General features: G+C 38.9%; 1 protein-coding gene across 5 annotated transcripts in view; it reads right to left on the reverse strand.

Moving 5' to 3' along the window:
* The window catches only part of Far2 (fatty acyl-CoA reductase 2), a 133,227-nt gene extending 117,183 nt beyond the window's left edge, over positions 1–16,044 (reverse strand). For 4 of the 5 annotated variants that reach the window (XM_005339930.4, XM_040280850.2, XM_040280849.2 and 1 more), the window contains exon 1: positions 15,724–16,044. The gene's annotated coding sequence lies outside the window, so the exon portion shown is untranslated. Of the gene's footprint in view, positions 1–15,455; positions 15,478–15,723 lie in introns of those variants that run through there. The other variant, XM_040280852.2, reaches the window with a different exon arrangement.
* Positions 16,045–22,105: the final 6,061 nt, after the last annotated feature.

The following is a 22,105-nucleotide window of genomic DNA, read 5'->3' on the forward strand; positions in this document are numbered from 1 at the left end:
GAAATGGATTATTGCAACCTTCAGTTTGAAACCACAGTTTAACTTAGGAGATGTTCACAAACTAATGACTTAAGATGTGAAGCAATTAGGAAATGATCTCTTTAATGTTTGGCAAAATCACCTACACTAAGAGTAAGAACTTCTGTCTCTCAAAAAAAGCATACACACACACACACACACACACACACAAGTGAAAAGACAAGTCACAAACCAGGACATATATCCTGACCCAGCAATGTGAATCAATGTTAATATATGTGTGACACTGAGCAGGAGCCAGGAAACAGTTTTGTAAGAACTGCAGCAAGTACTCTTTTCAATTCTGACTCAGAAGAGGAATATTTTTAGTTTTCTTTTTCACTACTTCTCTAAGATATCTCCACATCTCAGTTCATGCACAATTGAATTCTCATCACACCAATACCTGCTGAAGATCATGCAGCTAGAATATGGTTCCTCAAATACTACAGATCCTCCTTGACTCGCTCCCCAGCTCATGGCTTAGAGCTGAAGTCCCTTTCCCCTTTCTCTCAGTTGCCCTCTCTTCTGGGTCTCTATTCAAGACTCTTACATATCTTATAACAATGGATGGCCAGTATAGTACCAATATCACACCATGTGGAACACGGAAATCAGGCCCACCAATGCCATTGGCTGAGTGGGGGAGGGGAAACGGGGGAGGAAGAAAGCAAAAGGAGAAGTAGCTACCTTCAACCCAGGATTTTGATGTTCAATTTTCCCTTAGAGCAGAAATTGATGCCTACCTAAATGAAGGTACTGGAAACCAGCAAAATGGCAGTGGGTTCTAGCAATGAAAGTGAACATGATTGTACCTTTATAAACTAATTGCCTAATCAAGACCTTATGCCTGCCTGAACTGAATGAGAAAGAGGCCTAAGTAGGCAATTCCTAATTGCACTCCCAAATTATACTTGGTACAATTTACTTTAAAACATTCAAATGGCCTTAATAATGAGGGAAACACTTCCATGGCCCTATATTATGTGTCAATGACTATCCTAAGCAGGTGACATACATCAATGATCTCTTTAATGTTTGGCAAAATCACCTACACCTACTCATTAGTTTCTCAGTACAACCCCATTTGAGAGTGTCTATTATTAGGTTGGACCATATGAAATTGCAAAACTTAACTATTTTTCCCTGTAAATGGTAACTGTGCCTGATTCAACCTGCATTTTTGTCTGCATGTTATAGATAAAAATTGGATGCAGAACACTTATGCAACTTGCTAGTAAGAGGCAAATTTGGGGCCAGGTAATTTGGTTTCTGTTTCTATTGTTATTATTAACTACTGAAATATCTGTCTCTCTACCACACTGAATTAAAATGACAGAAATAACGAAATTTTTTCTTTAAACCTTAAAATGACATTAAAATCCGTGTTGTGTCATTCTCAGTCTACACTTATCACACTCTTCTTGACTCTCCTAATTCTTCTTTCTTTCTTTCTTCCTCTTTCTTTCTTTCTTTCTTTCTTTCTTTCTCTCTCTCTCTCTCTCTCTCTCTCTCTCTCTCTCTCTCTCTTTCTTTCTTTCTTTCTTTCTTTCTTTCTTTCTTTCTTTCTATACCTGGGATGGAACCCAAGGCTACTACCACTGAGTCATATCCCCAGCCCCCCCCCTCTTTTTTTCCTCAAAGACAGCCAGTGATTTTTATTTATTTATTTATTTTTAATTTTTAATTTGTTATATATGACAACAGAATGCATTACAATTCATATTATACACATAGAGCAGTTTTTCATATCTCTGGTTGTACACAAAGTAGAGTCACATCCTTCATGTCTTCATACATGTACTTAGGAATGAGACAGGATCTTGCTAAATTGTTTTGAGACTAGCTTAATTTCTGAGGCTGGCCTTGAACTAGCAATCCTCCTGCCTCAGTCTCCCAAGCTACTGGGATTACAGATGTGTACCACCATGCGTGGCCAGACTTTCCTGTTTCTTTTGAAATGATATCACTGCTCATTCAGTCACTCAGCTGGAAAACTCCAAAGTGACCTTGATTTCTTCTCTATTTCTCTATGATGAGAATCCAAATAATATTCATCAACTCTTTCTCAGCAGGAGCTGTAGAAACAAAGTGCTTAAGAAAAGAAACTTTCAATATAATGTACCAATGGTCTCTGATTTTTCAACTTTCCAGTGGTGTGAAAGTAATATGCATTCAGTAGAAACCATATTTCAGATTTTGAATTTTGAACTTTTCCTGGTCTAACAATACGTACACAATATTGGGCTTTCATGGTGAAAGTTCCCGGTCAGCCATTCAATCATAAGAGTAAACAACCCACACTCTGCAGTGCACAGTGTTGCTAAGCTACGACATTCATAGGTGAGGCGTATTAAATGCATATTTGTCTTACAGTATTTTATTGGGACATAACCCCATTGCGAGTCAAGGAGGATCTGTAGTTGTTTATCTCATGCAGATATAGTGACTGAGTGAGCTGGTAGCAAAAGCACAAGAGCTGTGCTGGTCATTGCTCTACATTCTCCCTCAATTATACAAGGCCTCTCTCATTGACTTAATACCATAAATAATAGCTCTCTCAAGAACTTCAGGACCAATTGTCATTCTCTAACTCTCATATATGGCAATAGCTCAATTCATTGAACACTTTACTCTGGACCAACCACTTTTTTTTTTTAAGTAAAAAATCCAGTCAGTATAATACTTCTATGGTATTTACTATCATAAACCCCATTTTACAAATAGCAAACTAAGGCAAAGAGAAATTAAAGTGGCTCACCTACAATGCACATCCTCTAGACTAGCTTTAGAAGCCATGCCCTAGACCACTCTCTCATACGTCCTTCACCCCCACTACCGTTCATTGGGCAAAGCTCAGACTTACATACTCTGGGAAGTGCTTGCTAATTCTCCTCTCACTCTGGGATAAGTTGAAAATCTTCTCCACCTGTGGCCCTTGTTCATATCACGTTTATATAGTTGACTACTTATTTGTCTATTTTCTCCACTGAATTGCACTTACTTTGGGAGCAATGACTATTCTGCTCTTTTTAATGTTCACAGGATTTGAAACAATACCTGATACTGAGATAACTAAACAAATACCCATTGGATGGTCTTTTCCATTAACCTTCCTCTTCATTCATCTATTTTCCATCTTGAAGTGAGCTGGGAAAAAGCAGTTTTGTGTATGAGTTCAGTAAAGACAGGTCATCCCTTCATTTGCCTTCATTAATAACTGAGATAAGTCTTTTTACTACAGTTCTTCAAATGTTTGGACATGAACTTTTCACACTATTAACAGAAATTTTTTTACCCACAGTCACTATATCTAGAATCAGATTTGTTTTAAATTTTATACTTTGATTTTTTTTAGAGTGAAATAATTTCATGAAGATGCATTCATTTCTATTATTTTATATAAGTTCATAGATCAGAAATTAAGTTTCTGCAAGGAGGTTAGAGAAGTATTTGGCCTTAACAGTGAATATACTAGAACATACATAGCTAAAATGGGCTTAAGAAGTTGTTATGGTGAGATATGATTTAAATGACTTTATGTTTAAATGTGCTGGTTTTAACGGAAGTGTCCAGACTGCTACTACGTCCTCTGATGTAAAGTCATATGCAGAGTTCTAATAAATGATGTTAAGTTAGATGGATATCCGATAGAAAAGTACACTTTCATATTTCACTTCATTTAAAAAAGTAATTCTGCATGAAGAGCAGATGTTAGTGTGAAAAGCAAAACAATATTTTTTAAAAAGAAAATATCTTTCTGATCTTTGAGTAGAAAAAAACAAAACCCCACTAACTATAAAGAATAATACTAAAAAATTGAACTGTATTGAAACTAAGAATTTATATTTGTTGAAAGAAAAAAGAATGAAAAGGCAAGCCATAGATTTGAGAAGACATTCATAAAACATATCCAGAAAAAGAATTAGATCCAGCATATATGTCCCACACATCTTTATGAAAAGGTAAATTATTCAGTTATCTGAGAGGAGGGAGATACCCTATAGCCACAAGAAATCAATAAACACATGAATGGTGCCCCATTTTTCAGTGTCCAGAGAAACAAATAAATCCACTCTCATATAACTTACTCTCCCACCAACATAGCTAAAATCAAAATGACAGAAAATAAGAAGCACTGTCAAGAATGTAAAACAAGGGGAACTCTGGACTACTGTTACTGGGAGTATAAATTGAACAGTCACTTTGGACATCTCTTTTGGCAGGTTTTTATTAAAACTCTCTACCCAAAGTAATCCCGCACCTAGATATACCAAACAGAAATATGTACATATGTTCGACACAAGGTGTTCACAAGAATACTCTCAGCAGCATTATTCCTAAGAGCCCTGCCATGAACCTGTCCAAGACTTCCCCGAACAGATCAAGTGTGGTTTATCCACCCTATGGAATATGACAATGAGAATGAATAATCTACAAAAACCACAACAGTGTGGATGGATCTCACAGCACAATGTTAAGCAAAGAAATCAGACACAAAAGAATGCAAACTATATGGTTTCATTACTAAAAACCTCCAAAAGCTAACAAAGCTACTCTGTATTTTTATCTGGTTAATCTGTGAGTTAGAAGTCAAGGTTGTGGTTACTTTAGGGGCAATGGTGACTGGCCCGGAGTGTGAAGGGGCTTCTAGGTGCTGATAATATTTTTGTTTTTGGAAGCTAAAACCTGAGAGGTGCTTAAATATGTTAACAGTCTGGTATTTATGATATATTCACTTTTCCACAGGTGTGTTGTACCTAATATAATAATAAAAATCACATAGCAATGAGTGCAGTCAATGGCCATTGCTTATGTTTATTATTAGCCCACACCTAAAATGTATGTCAGTTTTTGTTTCTTGAGTACACAGAAAGTACTTTGTTTCATCACAGTGTTCTACTGTGATAAGAAGGAATCCAGTATTAGTTTCATGGGTTGAATTGTGTCTCCCCACACCCATTCTTATTTTGAAGTTCTAAATTCCATGAACTTAGAAGTAATCTTCTTTGTAAATACGATAATTGCAGAAATAATTAGCAAAAATGAGATTACACTGGAATCAGGTGTGTCCCTCACTCAACATGACAGGTGTCCTTAAAAAATGAGGAAATTTGGGCACAGGTAAGCACAGAGGGAAGATAATGTGAAAACCCAAGGAGAACACAATCATCTGCAAACCAAGAAAGAGTGGTCTGGAAGAGATCCTTCCCTCGCAGCCCCCAGAAGGAATCAATCTTGCTGACATCTTGATCTCAGACTCCCAGCCTCCAGAACTGTGACCCACCATGTTTATGTGTTTAAACCACTCAGTTTGTGGTACTAGTTACAGCAGTCCTAGCAAATGAATATATTGGAAAAATGGAAAGATTACTAAGTTTCCTATGGACACTCTCCAGAAAGCAGGAAGGGAAGGCGGTGCTGATGGATCCTCTGCCCTGGAATGCTCACCTCCCATACTCTGCCTCCATTAGCATATCACACGCTTGGTAAGGCTACTGTAGGGAGTGGGGGGCATGGAAGCTCACGCAGGGGAACGATAAGACACTTTCTCTGTTTTGGAATGATGTCATGCTCTGAATCATGCAATATACTGAGACGGTACATAAAATTCTAAGCATCCCAAGTGGCCATAAGGTCCTCAGAGAGGAATCCTCAGAATTTCCTGAGCTGGCAGTGGCCAGGGTCTGAAGTAATTAAAGGAACTAAAATGGTCCACTTGATCGTACCTGAAGCAGTGGTTCCCATCTTGTTTGGTCATGGCCTCTGTGAGAATCTATTGAAAGTTACCTATCTTCTTATGAGACAAATGTCTATGTCACCCTGATCTTTAAGGCAGAGAATTCATTTTGATCCTGCTTCCAGAAATAAAGAGGTATGGCTGAAGACAATGGGGTTCCCCTTGTCACCTCAGAGGAAGTTGGCTTCATTAGATCCCATGCCAAGACTCAAAGGTACCATTGTGGAAACTTTGTGACTTCCCCACATGGGTTATTTTTGCTCTTTCCCTCTCATGTTTTCCATAGTGATTAGCAGATAATTAGAACACAAGAGATTATGTGCCTATCTTTAGAGATAGAAAGGAAGGGGAAAGCCGAAGGATGCACGTGTTACCCAGCCAGATTTGGGGAAAGAGGAGACAAGTGGGGAGAGTGAGTAACCAAGAGGAGAGGGCACAGTCTTTTTGGTAAGTAAAAACAAAAACCATTGCTTTCGTAGAAAGAATGCTCACTATCTTTCCTGTGGGATTCCCAGTATTTTATTTAAACTCCATTTTCCGTCATACCGTTATCAGTGTTAACTGCTAGGGGTATGAGCAGTATATCATTGATTAGGCCTGGTTAGTAAGGGAAAGATGAGTAAATAAAGATATATAGCACTTTATCTGTTTACACTGGAGTATGTTACTGAAAGATTTCATAAACTCTTGAATTGTAAGTTGCCAACATGCTCAAAAAGTATAGGGTGCTAATGCTTAAGGACAGGTAGTATGACTTATTCACCATTATATTTGCAAAACTAAATTGTCTCTCTGGCACATAGTAAATACTCAATAAATAGTATGAGTAAATAAATGAATAAGTGGGTTGGAATGATCGTGGGATTTGTGTCATAAATTTGGATACAAGTCTAGATGTGACCAATAAATAGTTGTGTGACAGTGTCTTTAGGACTGACTTCTTATTCAACAAAATGAGGAAATTGGGCCAAATATAAATATGATACTGAAACATTCTACAATTTAGAGTATAATCAGTAAAACAAGCTCTTTGCAGTCACTGATATGTATTGTAGACAAGATGGTGTGATACATGCCAACATATAGGAAGTCTAGAAGTTAGGAAAGTCTAATTTGGAAAAAAAAATCTTTTTTTTTTTTTGGTTCTGTCCTTAAAGAAACTGAGACCTAAATTTGCCTAAAGTGAAATCCTGTGATCATCAATGTACTCAGCAGCACTTGCATAACCACTGCCTTGGGCAGGACTGGACCAAAATAGTAGGAGAGAAAGAAGGGAGAGACAGTGTCACAATCCTACAAAGGAGAGAGTTTTGACAAGTACAAGTTGCTGGAAAAGAAGCAAACTGCTCCTTTGGTTGAGAGAAATTAGCATTTTCAAGCCATCAGAGATTCCTGCAGCTTTGAGATCAGTCCTATTAGTGGATTTCAGTGCTCTGAAAGCTCTTTGGTAGGAGAACAAGTGTCCATCTTTGAGATTATGTGCTTATCTTCAGGAGACAGAGTATAAACAAAACCCAAGAGAACTAAGACTGAACTCACACTAAGGGAATAGAGTAGGATGGAAATAAAAATAGACTGACATAAACTCTATTTATTATTAATAATAATATTGTTTTATTAACATTTAATAGTATTTACCAGGACAAAAATACTAATTTTGGGGGTGGGTACTGGGGATTGAACTCAGGGGCACTCGACCACTGAGCCACATCCCCAGCCCTATTTTGTATTTTATTTAGGGACAGGGTCTCACTGAGTTGCTTAGCACCTCACTTTTGCTGAGGCTGGCTTTGAACTCATGATCCTCCTGCCTCAGCCTCCTCAGCTGCTGGACAGCAGGCATGCACCACTATGCCCAGCAAAAATATTAATTTAAGTAAACTTTTAAATTAATATGACTCATCTTTAAGATGTTTTTATTACTTGCTAAAACCATGCTGCTACCATCCACAAACCTTTTAGTATTAAATGTCCTTTTTTGAAACTCATAAGCAAAAATCTTAAATATATGTGCACACGGAATTATTACAGCTTCTTTTATTCAGTCTATCCACTTCTTCTGGAGATTTTGATTTCTTGACAGTATTGTGCGTCAGTGGATCTAATTCTGCTTGAAGTGCTTAAATGGTTTTAAATATATAGGGATCAGACACATAATAATGATCTTTCTAATTTCCAAGGATCCAGCCCTCAAGGATTCCTGGGGGTGTCTGCTGACTTTTGTGGACTGTGTCCTCTCAATGACCTGTGATTAAAAAGTGCACCATTTTTAAAAATGACCTAAAATGTGGGGCATTTTCACAATGACTTTCTCATTTTTTGGCTCAGGCAATATTTCTCTTGCCTCCTGTTGTTCACCAGTGAATGTTAGTGACCTAACAACTCCTCAGCTGAGGTGGAAGGATAGGAAAGAGGATTGGAGAGGCCCTATTTTTGGCTGTGCTACCTAAATTTCCAGGGAGGGCTTAGCTTTCCCTTTCTCCTTTCAAGAGTTGTGCTGCATTGTTTGGGAACCAGATCTGCAGAAACCTGGGAAGTTAAGTGCCTTGAAAACAAAATAATAGGACATCCAAAAAAGCCATAGGGGCACATTTTACCAACTGCAGTTTGAAAATACTTTTGCAGGACTGAAAAGGTTAAGGATGCAAACTTTTAAACATGACTGAAACAATGAACAAATGTTATTCTTATGGTCTGGCAATTACAGTAAGTCCATGTTTTTTTCTACACTTACTTAGTCACATTATTGGCTACACAAAGAAATACATAATTGTGTTTGATACAGGTGTAGAATAAATTTGGAAAAATGTCTATTAAATGAAGATTGCATTTGAAAGCAGTTCTCTATTTAAAGCCAAGTCTCATTATAAAGTTAATCTCCTAATCAATAGTGCTGGTAATGAGTCCCATATTACATACTGCTTGATCTCACAAAACATCCTGATCTGGTAAGATTTCATGAGAACTGTGATAGAACTAAGTACCAAGTCTCAAGTATCTATTTTTCTAAGTCCCATGGAAGTACTTGGAATGGCTGTACCCAAATTTTGTACCTGTTCTATGCTGTAAAACACCTGGGGATCCTCACACCAAGGATTCTGATTCAGTAGATATGAGGTGTTGACAACAAAGTGTATTTCTGTCACCCAAAATTAAGACTGTCACCTCTGAACATCATTCTTCACAAATGTGTTAATAAAAAAATAGATTTGCCTCATTATTGAATTAAAAAAAGAGGTGAATACTCACAGGAAATCCATGCTCAGAGGAAGCAAATTTCAATAGCTGAGTAATATTAAGGTTAATTGCCTCCTCTACCTAGTAAGGCTTTGGTATATTTATCTGAATGCTCGTTGTTTATAGATGAGTTCAAGTGTTTGAATAGTTTAAAAGCTCTCACTTTGAAGACTATTTCTACTCTTATTATTGCATGTAACCATTAGCTATACTAGTCATCTGGAAAAAAAAAAAGCCTTTTCCAGACTCTAATACCAATAATATTTGAGGAGCTACTAGGAAATCAGCTCATTTATTTATATTTCTGCCACCTAATATATGAGACCAATGAAAAGCAAAACAATTAATAATACCTGTGGCTGGTGAGTTAATTGCCTAGAGTAGGGGTTGGTGACACATTTCCTTTAAAGGGCCAGATGGCAAATATATAGCCTGTGAGGGTCAGTTACTCATTGGTTAGAGCACTAAGGCAGCCACAGCCAATATGATTTAGCTGAAAGATCCTGGCTGATTTCCAATAAAACTTTACTTTAGATGCTGAAAAATGAATTTCATATAATTTGCCCTTGCCATAGAACAATAGTATTGTTTGCATTTTTTCAACCATTTAAAATATAAGAACCACCCTTAGTTCAAAGGATGCAGAAAAAGTCAGGTGCTAGATCTTACCCTCAGATGGTATTTGCCAGTCCCTGGGGTAGAGTGCTGAATAGGTTAAACCACATTTGGATCCACAGCTGTGTGAACCCATTTCTTCTGTTAAGCTCTGTTGCATCATTCTTTGGTCAAAGACTGGAGTACTAACTCCAGCCCACCACCAGACAAGTGCATGGGGAACAAGGAAAGTGAATGTGTAAGATGCACTGTAGAATCATTGCTCCTACAAACCCCCTAAGGAGTCCCCTGTGTTGCCTTGCAGGAGATGGACTACATGCATGCAATAGGGCCCCAAACATGAGAGCATGAAAATGGAACACAAGAGGCCTCAGAACTCTCCACTGTTTATGCTTTGGGTTTCTCACCTCGTAAATCCAGGCTTGATAGAGTGCACCTCAGCAAGGTCCTGTAGAGACTTACCAGGAAAGTGAAACCAGTTTGGTTTTAATAAGACTACAGATCTTGCCTGGGAATCTCTCTTATCCATATAACAGACCTGTTTTCATCATCAAGTTAATGCCTATAAGCAGAGTCAATTTGATTCTCCTTTCTCCAACTAAGTAACACTAAGAGATAAGAGAAGCTTATAGCTAATAGAGAGCTGTGGATGTTAGAACGTTTAATCTATTAATATAGGACAGCATTTCCCAAAGGATGTCATGCTAAATGCCGACTCTGTTAGATGTTCTGCTAGAAAAAAGCATTTCAAGGTCTAACAAGTTTAGGATACGTGACATAAAATGTCCCTCCTTTTTTGATGATTCTTAATATGCATTAGTATATTAAAGGCTCTGAGGATTCCTGCAATAAAACTGCTTTTAGATTAAATCAAGTGTTTTTCGAAATTAATTTTTCTTTTTCCTTTACTTAACTGTTATTAATATCCCAAGAAAATAAATGATCCACAAACTACATTCTGGGAAACACGGCTGTAGACAAGGAAGAAGGAGGGAGAGGTTTTAAGCAAGGGAGTGGATTATGTTTTAGAACAATCCTTTTGGGGAAGATCAGATTTTCTCCCCTAGTTTTTGCCAGTTTAGGAAACTATACTATATTGAACCCACAGCCTCAAGTCAGAAATACAGGAGCTCTATCTCTAGAGGTGACAATATTTTTTAAAAATTAAATAATGCAATCATGGTTTTAAAATGACTCAAACCTTACAGAGGACAGTATGAAAAGCAAATGTTTTCTCACTCTTAGCCCAATAGCCAGTACACTTTCTAGAGGGATCACTTTCTGCTTTATTTTTCAGTTCTTCTTATGGCAAGTCTAAATTACATGCACGTGAGCCTATTGTTTCGGATTCAAAAGTTAAGTAGTATATACTGAAGGAACTCATACTTCTTCCAGACTTGCGCAGCCCCTATATTCGACCTGTCCCCCACTGCATCAATCCTACTTTGAAGTTATATCTCAAGTCTCTGCACTTGTAGGGCCTTTCCTTGTCAGCAGGCTTGCCTGTACCCTGTTCCTAATTGTTCATCCTACTTCTGAGCCTTCTGCCCTCCAGTCCATTCTCCTTACTGACTCCAAATAGACTTCCTTAAAATATCATTTAGGACAGTCTCTGGCTTAAAAGTCTTCAAAGCTTAACACTAAGATGAAATTCAAAATCTTGATGAAGACCTGTGGAGTTGAGTGGGATCCACATCCTCCCCACCTCCCAACACTCTCATGCAGCAGCTCAGATACCAACTCACACACTCCAGCCACATGTGCTGTCTTTGAACCCTGAACACTTTAGCCTTTTTTTCTCCCTTGGGCCTCCCCATCTGCAGTTTCCTCTGCCCAGATGCTTCCCTTTCTTTCTCTGTGTCTCTTGAGTCAACTCCTATGCTCCTTTCTAATATTTCTTTGTCAAAGAATTCTTCCCAGAGTGCTAATCAATACCAGTTTTCTGTCCTAGCACTCCATTCTTCTCCATACTACTTCCCACAATTTGTTACTATACATTTATTTTGTAAATGTCTGTAAATTCCAAAGGGGAACTTAACATCTGCTTTGTTTTCCACACTAAATGTGGGAAACTGCCATGGTGTCTGGTCACAGAATGGCTTTAATAAAAATGTATGACATGCATGAAGGCAGCTGGGAGGGATTTCAATTAGTTCTAGGTCCTGACTTCTCTTTACCTGCAACTCTGGCTCCATCTGACTTCCTCTTTTTTACAAACTTAACATCCAAAAGTTTCATTTGTTCATCTCTGTGAGGACCAGAACTTTAACAGTCATCTCTTAAACCTTTCCCTTTAGGCCTTTCTCAGCATTTCAGTTTATATTTCATTCTCTTCTGGGAAATCCATTGCTCTTATTTTTTGCACCACTCATTTGGTGCCTAATGTTCTCTTTCCCTGCAATACTTTATTTGCTATTGTTAATTAATACCTTATATTTGCCTATTTTGTCTTGCTAATGATGTCATAGGTTTATTGTATGCAGGACCTGGTAAGTACTGTCCTAATGTACAATGCATGCCCCTGCCTAGAGTGGGTGCATGAAAGAAGTCATTGTCATCCACCCCTCTTAGTTGCCTCTATTATTAGATCTTGTGATGGGAGTTTGATCCATTTTCTTCTACTGTGTTTTCTTCAAGAGTTCTGACTGCACTGCCATCATGCTGGAAAGGAAAGGTGGGATACAGAAAATCTCTGACATCACAGAGAAGGACTCAAGGGAGAAGAGTGGACACAGTGGACTGACCTGAGTTTTCTTGGTTCCTCCTTAGCAGGCACCAGAGATATGGAGATAAGAACAATTTGGTAAGGAACAGGTGCCCTTTATTGATTATATATGTCCTAGAATATTTACGATGCTGTCTTGATCAAGATTTTGAATGTGTTGGACTTTTAGAATTAAATGAAGCACGGAGAACTACCTCCTAAAGAAAACTTCAATTATTGACTCACTTTCTCATTGTTTAATTTGTGGATGATTTAGATGCAACATTAATTTAATTCAGGAATTGTCTTTGGGATCCAAGAAGTTATTGCTTACCGTCAGTTGCCTGTTCCAATCTTGTACAAATAATAATATTAGGAATATTTAAAATACTGAACACAACTTATATATTTTGTTTTATTCTATTTTTACCAAACTATAGGGTTATAAATGCTTTGAAATGCGTGTGTGTGTGTGTGTGTGTGTGTGTGTGTGTGTAATTTCTATTAGTCTTTAAAACAATCCTGTGTGGAATACTGAATAGCTAATATTATTACCATCTTATAATTGATAGCTCTGACACAGAAAATTTGTGACTTATTAAAGGTTATGAAAAGAATTAGTGATAGTCTCAGAACATGAGCCTGTGTATCTTGTAATATAAATTAAGAATGATTTCTGGTACACTGTACTCCAAAAACTTTATAAGGTACTTAACCTATCTTCCTAAAGCTACTTCTGAAAAATGGAGTAGAAAGGGTAAGCCTGTAATAATGCCATCTTTGTTAGCATGAAATTATTTGACATCAGTAAACATTTTTATAATTATTATCTTTTTACGTAAGATAACACAACCACCTCTAAGATAAATAGAATAGAATGTACATCTGTTGTCTTTATTTTGTCAGTGGGGAAACTGAGATAAAGACAAGCTTAATGACATGCCTGAGCGTATCTAAGCAAGCAGAGGTTAAATTCCAGGTTGTGGTGGTGAAGTCACCTTAAAAATGGAACTGCTATAAGACAATGTTGTTTGTCAGCCTGGGTTCATGGCATAATATGCAGGACCCAGTGCAAAGTGAAAATTTAGAGCCCTTTGTTTGAAAAATAAGGTAGCAATGGCAGCAAAATATTAAGCAGATTGCCCTCTTAAGTGTAGGGTTCCACAAAACTAGACAATTTGATAAGGAACAGGTGCCCTTTATTGATTAAATATGTCCTTCCACAAAGCTGGTCTTGCCTGGAGTCCCTGGATGTCTAGAATGTGGGCGTTTGAACATTACAAGGTTGTGAACTCCTCAAAGTGTAAGCAGAATTCTGTGTTAATGTGCACATGTTTGTTTTTTATATTCCATTTTATCCCATACTCAAAAGAAGTCTGTTAATGAAAGTAGGCATTAAGACCATTTCTTCAAGAACGATGTATGATCCTACAGAGACTACAATGTCAGAATGTATTGGCAGGTACAAGCGTGTGGTGGTTCTAGGTATGATCCTCCATGAGAATGTATTTGTGAGTAAGTGAATTTTTGTGAACACTTGAGAGTTAATACAAAAAACAAGCAATTTTAAAGGCTAGAAGTTACACTCAAGAAGGCATCTTCAGAAAGGCAATGGAGAGATGGGATGGTTCAGATGACCATATTCTTGATATAACTCAGTGATACCCACATATGAACTATTTATTTTTCAGCCCTTAAAGAAAGTTTCTTCATCTTTTTCTGAGGCTGGGTTATGTTTAGCTTCCTTTAAGGGAAAGTAGATTATCACATTAATTTTTTCCACTGATGATAAGACTTACCAAATCATGGCGATTTATTAGAACCAAATATTAGAAATCAGAGTAAGGTAGGAATCTGTTGACAAAACAAGTGCAAGAAGATGTCCTCAAAAAATGGGGAAAGACTGGGGCTGGAGTTGTGGCTCAGTTGTAGAGCCTTTGCCTAGCATATGTGAGGTACTGGATTCGATCCTAAGCACCACATGAAAATAAATAAATAAATAAATGTAGATTTTTAAAAAGCAATGGGAAAGACCTGAATTATTAGAAACACTACAAGTAAAAAAAAAAATGTCAGGACACTTGACTCTTTGCCAGTTAAAATTTCTTGGCCATCTCTAGAAACCTCAAATACAAATATCCCTAGAAGTTTGTTAAGATGTCACTCTTATACTTTGACAGCCTGCCTTACGTTTTTATTTAGTTCCTTTGTCCTACTCTATGGTTTCTGTACTAAATATGCACCTGAGTCAAATCTCCAACTCACTTTATATGGAAATATAGAGAAGGATAATTGAAACCACAGGGTAATTCTCAAATTTCCATTTGCACAGTGTCAAACTTCTCTGGACACAGCATCTAACCAGCAGAAAAACACCATCCACTTGGGTTTTCAGTCATTTTGCTATTCCCATTATGTCCTCCTTCATGCACATGACAGAACTAGTTGCCAAAGTCTTGCAGATTCAGCCATAACCTTGGATGCTCACACTAGGTAACTCATACATGGCAAGAAAAAAATGTTCATAATCCTACTTGCCAGGAGAAGTGACAAAGTAAAGATACTGGAAAGGCACATTCCTATAATTTCTAGAATAAGGCTGGACAGGAATTGTATCTAATTGACCCCAATTGCCCCGCGGGTACTCTTACTCGCTGCGAGCGAGCAGCTTTCCAGAAAGCCATATTCTTCAGTTGGAGTCTTCAGGAACCTGCTCTGCTGCTCTCCCCGCGCTGCCCCAAACACAGGAAGAGGTCAAAAACTTCCAACAGCCACAGACCTCACTTTACTGCCCCGATGCTTTTCAGCCTCGGATGAGCTACCCTGGCTAGTCCTGAGTGGGAGGGTCCGAACGTGCACAGCGAGGGGTGGGGCCAGGGGCGATCGAGGACGCGCTTCGGGCCGGGACAGCACGCCCAGGCTGTCCCGGGGCTGGAGGGGACCCGCTGCAGGCGCCGCTCGACACGTGGCCCCAGAATTTGCGCGCTCTCTCTAGGAATAGCGCCAGGGGCCAAGGAGGCCTATGTGGGACCCATTCCAACGCCTCTCTCCCTGGTCCCTAGCCACCATAGCGAGGTCCTCCACATGAACCTTTTCTGGCCCTCCCAGGCTCACCGCGGTTTCACCCCTTGCGCACCCTACCTTGGCGCGCTCTGCCAAAGCCAAACGTGCCTACGGGCGAGTGGCGACTGGGGTGCGGCTGGGGGCCGCTTTAGGGGTCAGCGCCACTGCAAATGCCTCTCTCCTCCCACCCGGCTTCATGCCCACCCTCCTCGAGGTCCCGCAGGGATCCGCCCCTCCCTGCTCACCCAGCCGATCCCTCCCTCCCGGGGGAGGGCCACCCCCAGCCTGGTCTTTGCCTTGGGAGCGCGTGGGCTCAGCGAGCGGAAGGGCAGGGACCCTGGAATACCTGCTCCTCCAGCACGGGGGTGGGTTTCAACTAGTGGTCCGCTAAATCCCGGTCCTTCCCCGAGGCTACGGGAAGTACTCCAGCCACAAGGAAACTGCTCTGGTCTTTCAGCTCCCAAACGTGACACTGTATATATCCGGCTCGGAGACTGGGTGTGGGGCGGGAGGAAACCACCCTCCCTCGACCTTCCCTGTCGTCGTTGGGCGCAGAGCCGTCGGCAACCTCTGCCCGGGGCGGGAGGAGGGCTAGGGGCCGCGAGGGCCCTACAGGCCTCCGGGAGACAGCATCGTGGGCAGGGCGGCTGTGCACGCAGGCCCGCCCCGCAGCCTCCATTCATTGAGCACAAGCCGATCCACTCGCTATTACTCCAGGGTTTTTGTGTGGGTTTCCCCCCACCACTCATTTTTTTTTTTTAATTCGGTGGGTGAGGGGAAAGTTAGCTGGAAAGGCGCCCCTTCTTGGTCTGCAAAAGGGGAGTTCTCTTGCCTTGAAAGAGAAAGATTGGGGCAGGGGGGAGGGAGGCGGAGAAGAGAGGGTGGTTCTGGTCTGAAAGCTTGGAGGACAAACCATTCCCCACCCCCTTAGCAGAGAAGGCAGCCACAGATTCCAGTCTACCCAGCCTGTCTTCTTCGCACACCCCGTAGAAGGATGCTCTTGTACCTACTCCAGACGCTGCGGAGGCGCCCTGCAATGACCGACAAGCTTTTTAAAAATCCAGGGGCGGGAGTGTAGGGAGGTGATGGGGAGGACGAAGGGCACGGTTTACTCTTACTCTGGGTTTGAAGAGCAGATATCAGGCTCTGCTTGCTTGTGGTGCGGGTGGGATAGGTATGTGGGTAGGAGACTAGGAAGGATCACAATGCGAGCTGCAGGAACAGCAGCCGGCCAGCTGCGCCCAGCAGCACTTCTCCGGATTTAAAATGCTTTTTAAAAAATTATTATTAGCCTGATAGCTTTAAAAAAAATTGGTCATTGTGAAATTCTAAGCAGAAAAGCTGGAGCTGTCGAGAAAGACTTGTAGAGGGAAGAACTAGCACCGGAGTGGAGCCCTTGCCCTCAACCAGGAAGTGCAGAAAAATGGCCAACGCCCATATTAATTCCCTAGACAATATGTAAGGTAAATCTCTAAATAAATATGCTGTGTTAAGAGAAACCAAAGGAATATTACCCTATAAGTTGTTCTGATTCTCATTACAACACTTGGCTTTCAATTAAGTAAATTTTGATTCATGAAGGTTAGCATTATTGAAAGGAGCAACTTCATGCATTAAAAAAAAATCACAAGGATCTTGAATTCTCTGCTACTGTTAAATAATGTAACCTAAAGACACTGTGACTCTTTCCTTCTGGTGACTGCCTGAAAGCAAGGGAGAGAAAAAGTTAGGACCAAATAAATCTACTCATCACTGCTTCTTTGTCCCCCAAGAGTAAATCTGAAGGTGTCCTCAAAACATGTGACAGTCCTTGAAATGATACTGTCAAATGCTGGTGAGAAAACATAGAAATCACTCATCACATAGCACATGTAAGGTAATTGTTGGAACTCTTTGGAGAGCAATTTAGCAACACATTTTCTTTTTGTTGTTCTAGACCTTTTGATAAAAGATTCCCCTTTCTTAGAATGTATCCAAAGGAAAGGTACAAAATGAGAAATGACATATGGACAGAGTTACATATTTGTTATTGTTATATATAATGTAGAAAATAAAAGCCTACTGTCCTGTGAATTATTCGTAGGTAAAATGCAACATTATTATAAGTTGAGTACCACCATTTAAAATGACATGTATAAATGTATATGTCTCAGTGTAAGCCACACAAAATGGGTGGCTTACACAAAAGAAATTTATTATCTCACAGGTCTGGAGGGCTGAAAGTCTAAGATCAAGGTGTTCAGAGTTGGTTCCTTATGAGAACTGTGAGAGAGAATGTGTTTCATGCTTCTTACCTATTTCTGTTGGTTTCCTGGCCATCTTTAGTGCTCCCTGGTTTGTAGAAGCAGAACCTTGGTCTGTGCCTTCTCTTCACATGGCTTTTTTCCTGTTTTTATGTCTGTGTCCAAATTTCTTCTTTTCACAAGAATACCAGTTGTATTGACTCAGTCAAATGACCTTATCTTAATTTAACTAGTTACTTTTGCAACAAATAAGATCACATTCTGTGCTAGCAGTGGTTAGGACTTCAAAATACGAAAACACAGGGGAGAAGGGGAAAATGATTCAACTCATGACAGACAATAATAAAAGGAGGCAAGTTGAATGGAGGCCCTGAAAAGATAAGTACAAATCTCTGCAATCCTTGAATGGGTCTTTATTTGGAAAAAAAAATATGCATATGTAATTAAGTTATGAATCTTGAGATGGGATCATCTTGGGTCATACAGGAAGACCCTAAATCTAATGGCAAATACAATTATAGAAGAAAGATAGAAGGAAATCTGAGAAATACATACCTTGGAGAAGGTGATGTGAAGACAAGATAGAGACTGGAATGAAGTGGAACATTAAGAAAAGCTCCAGCCACCAGAAGCTGGAAGAGTCAAAGGAGGTTCTCCCCATGGCATCTGAGGGTAGCATGGCCTTCACCTTCATTTCCTACTTCTAACCTCCTGAACTGTGAGATAGTGAATTTCTGTTGTTCAAGTCATTCTATTTCTGGGATTTTTTTATGTCAGCCATAGGAAATGAATATAGATAATTTGTCTGGGGTGGAATTCTGTGTATTCACTTTATTTTTTAAGAAGTATGTGGTCCAAGACCATTTCAAGTTGTTATTTTAATAGGGTTCTCTTAAAATTCTTAATCTACTTTTGAAGGGATGAGCAGAAGCCATGCCAAAAATTTCATCATTTTACAAACCACATCCTCCAATGGGTGAAATACAGCGAAAGCAGCCCAAAGGTGCTGGTCCTATGCAACAAGTTCTATTGTTTGGAGTCCTCACACAGGATGTATATGCAACTTCCACAAATTCAAACTCAACTTCACATTGATTAGATTAGAGGTCATTTTCCAAGAATTTACCTTAAAACCTTGCTGCTCATGGTCAATGTGAAGAAATAGATTATTGCAATAATTTCTACTTTCAAAGTCTATCTTCCCTCACACCCTTGCTCAATAGCTAACCGTTCCATTCAACCCCATAACACAAACCTTTCTTTGTATATCTGCCTGGAATTTAAAATTTAACACATAATACAAACGATATGTGCCAGACCTAAAATAATCTGTTAGTTCATTCTAATAATACCCTCAAATTGCAGGTTGTGAATAAACAGTGTTCCAAAGGAAGGTTGTCCTTCCCTAGTGCTACATGCTTAAATAAATGCTATCAATTCGTTAACTGATAGTATCACAGAAACAGAACTTTGATTTTTATCTATGATAGAATCATAAAAATAAAAGTGTTTTATAACTAGAAAACCAGTAATTTGAGCTTACTATCTCATTTTATAGTGGAAAGACTGGACTTTATTTCTTGTTCAAGATCACTGTGTTTGTCTTCTGTTGTTGCATCATCAATTACCACAGACTTGGTGTTTTAAAACATGCTCATTTATCATCTGTAGGTTAAGTATTCAGGCATGGCACGCGGGTTCTTTCTCATAAGGAGGAAACCACAGTGTCAGTTCAGGCTGTGATCTCATCTGTGACTTGGGGTGCTTCTCAAGCTCCTCATTGGTTGTGGTTCCTTGCAGCTGTAGAGCTGAGGTCCTCATTTCCTTGCAGGCTCCTGGCCAGGGTTGCTCCCAGTTCTGAGACCATCCTCAGGACCAAACACTGTGCCCTTTCACAATATTGTTTGTTTTCTCCTCTAAAATTGGCACAATAAATTATTTTTCTCTCTTCCAATCTCTGACTCCTTTTTAGACTGATACCCTATTAAGTGAGGCTTACTTAGGATACCTTCCCTTTTGATTAACTCAAAATTAGCTGGTGTGGAGCCTTCACCTGCATCATATAACACAATCACAGCAGTGAAATTCATCATATTCACAGTTTCACTCCACTTAAGGGGAAAGAATTCTACAGGGTATATAAACTATACCGTATAATATTGGAGCCCTCTTAAAATTCTTCCTGCCACGATCTCTTACTTAGATGATGGGTGGTAGCAGTATAAGTAAAGTGCTGTTTTCTACCTTATTAAGGTTTTTTTTTTCTTTTGCATAAGGAAACTATTTTTCAGTATCTGGCCAATTTGTGAATAAGCTAATTTTAGATTTTCACACATTTTTTCTTACCTTCTTTTCCCTATAGAGATATATAAGGTTTTGAAATTATAGAATTTGCTTACTGACGATTGTGAAAGTGTAACATGTGAATGTGAAGACTAAACCCAAGTTTCCTGATTCCAGGAATGATGCATGTTGAGCATGTCTAGAGAACTTATATTGAGAATACAGTAGGGTTTCAGCTTAATCAACTAAAGCTATATCCTCCCTATTGTCTATTATGCAGACATTAAGTGAATAAGTTAATGTCAGCTGAATTATACTAACTTTCAATAGATTTGGTTGGGGAAGAAGGTAACATGCTGAAAAACATACATAATATGATCTTCCTATTAAACCATGTCAAATAACTTTGAACATATGTATGTAAAAACAGATATATAGGTCTGTGAAAGAAAAAAAAATCATGGAAGGATGCATATTGAATTATTCACATTACCTGGGTAGAGGGACACCAATGCATGTAGAGGAAGCAAGAGGGGTCGAGGCAAAGAAAAAGAAAAACTGAAATATAAATCAAGACATCATATGGTACTTATGCATATATGCATAACTGTTGCCCCCAAATTGGAGAAACAGACAGATACAGGGAAATCACAACTTACCAGAGTTGAAATTCATGAGCAGAAACCTCTGTGGAAATCAGTATCAAGGTAGAAATGCCTAAACTATAATTGATGAATTGCTGGAGGCTCAATATTGAGAAGTCAGAGAGTTATAAACTCCGGAGTCCAGGGTGCCCAGTCACAGGAGAGCTCTCAGCACTTTCTGAGAGTTTTACAAGCTTTATCAGCTTCTCACAGTGAATATCAAAGAAAAATCACTTGTACTTCCAGCAGGAGGCAGGAAAAAGGAACTATTTTGAATTATAGATAGAATGTTTGGTTCTTCTTAACAAGATCTACTTTGGGTTGAGACTGTTTTACTAGAGCTAATTTGTTGGGTTTTTATCAGAACCTACCAAACTGGAAGAAGAGGAAATACAGGAAATATACAATTCCGGCAAGTTCTAGTCACTGTCCCACCTTCAGAGAGGAAAAGAAACTGAGAAGCACTGGTGAAGGTCACAGTCTGGGGCATAGACTCAACAAAAGATGGAGACCTAAACACAGGACTGTGCATGCTTCCCTTTGCTGTGTACTTTACCACTACATGACTAAAGGGTCTATTTACTGAAGCTGCTTTTACTTAGTACATCATGTGCATCTTTCAATAAAAAAATACAAGACATATAAAAAGGCAAAAACAAAACAAAACAAAAAAAAACACTGTGTGAAAGAATCATCAGGTGTCAGAATCAGAATCAAATATGGCAACATACTGGAATTATCAGACCAGAAAAAAATTAAAGCTGTGACTATAATACTAAAGGTTTTTAATGGAATAAGTAAACAGTGTGCAAGAACAGATAGATATTATAAGCAGAGAGATGGGAACATGTAAGAAAAAATTAAAAAGAAATGTTAGAGATCAAAAACACCATGATAGAAATGAAGAATGCCTTTGATGGGTCACTAGAAGATTGGACACAGATGATGAATGACTGAATTTGAGACATAACAATAAAACCTGCCAAAACTGAAAAGGCAAAAAAGAATGAATAAAGAAAATAGAACAAAATATCAAAGAACTGTGGCCACAACTACAAAAGTATAATATACATATAATAGGACTATTAAAAGGAGAAGAAAGAGAAAGGGACAGAAACAATAATGGCAGAGAATATCTTCACATTAGTATCGGGATGTTAAATTACAGATCCACAAAGCTCAGAGCACATTAAGCAGAATAAATGACAAAAAAGAAAACTACATCTGTCATATTCAAACTTTAGAACATCAAAGATAAAAACCTTAAAAGGGGCTAGGAAGAACTAGGGGTAGTGTTGTATCTCTATAACCATAGCTCCTGTGGAGGCTGAGGCAGGAGAATCACTTGAGCCCAAGAGTTTGAGGCCAGACTGAGCAACACCTGTCTCAAAAGACAGCAAGACTGTGTCTCAAAAAACAATACAAAACAAACAAACCAAAAATAAGTTAAAAGGGAACAAATACCTTAAAAAAATAAAAGAACAAAAATAAGAATTACATTTTACATTTCCTCGGAAACTCTGTAAGAAAAAAGAAGCTAAAGCCAAATACTTAATAT

This window comes from Ictidomys tridecemlineatus, chromosome 6 (assembly GCF_052094955.1).
Source record: "Ictidomys tridecemlineatus isolate mIctTri1 chromosome 6, mIctTri1.hap1, whole genome shotgun sequence".
In the NCBI taxonomy this organism is placed as follows: Eukaryota; Metazoa; Chordata; class Mammalia; order Rodentia; family Sciuridae; genus Ictidomys; species Ictidomys tridecemlineatus.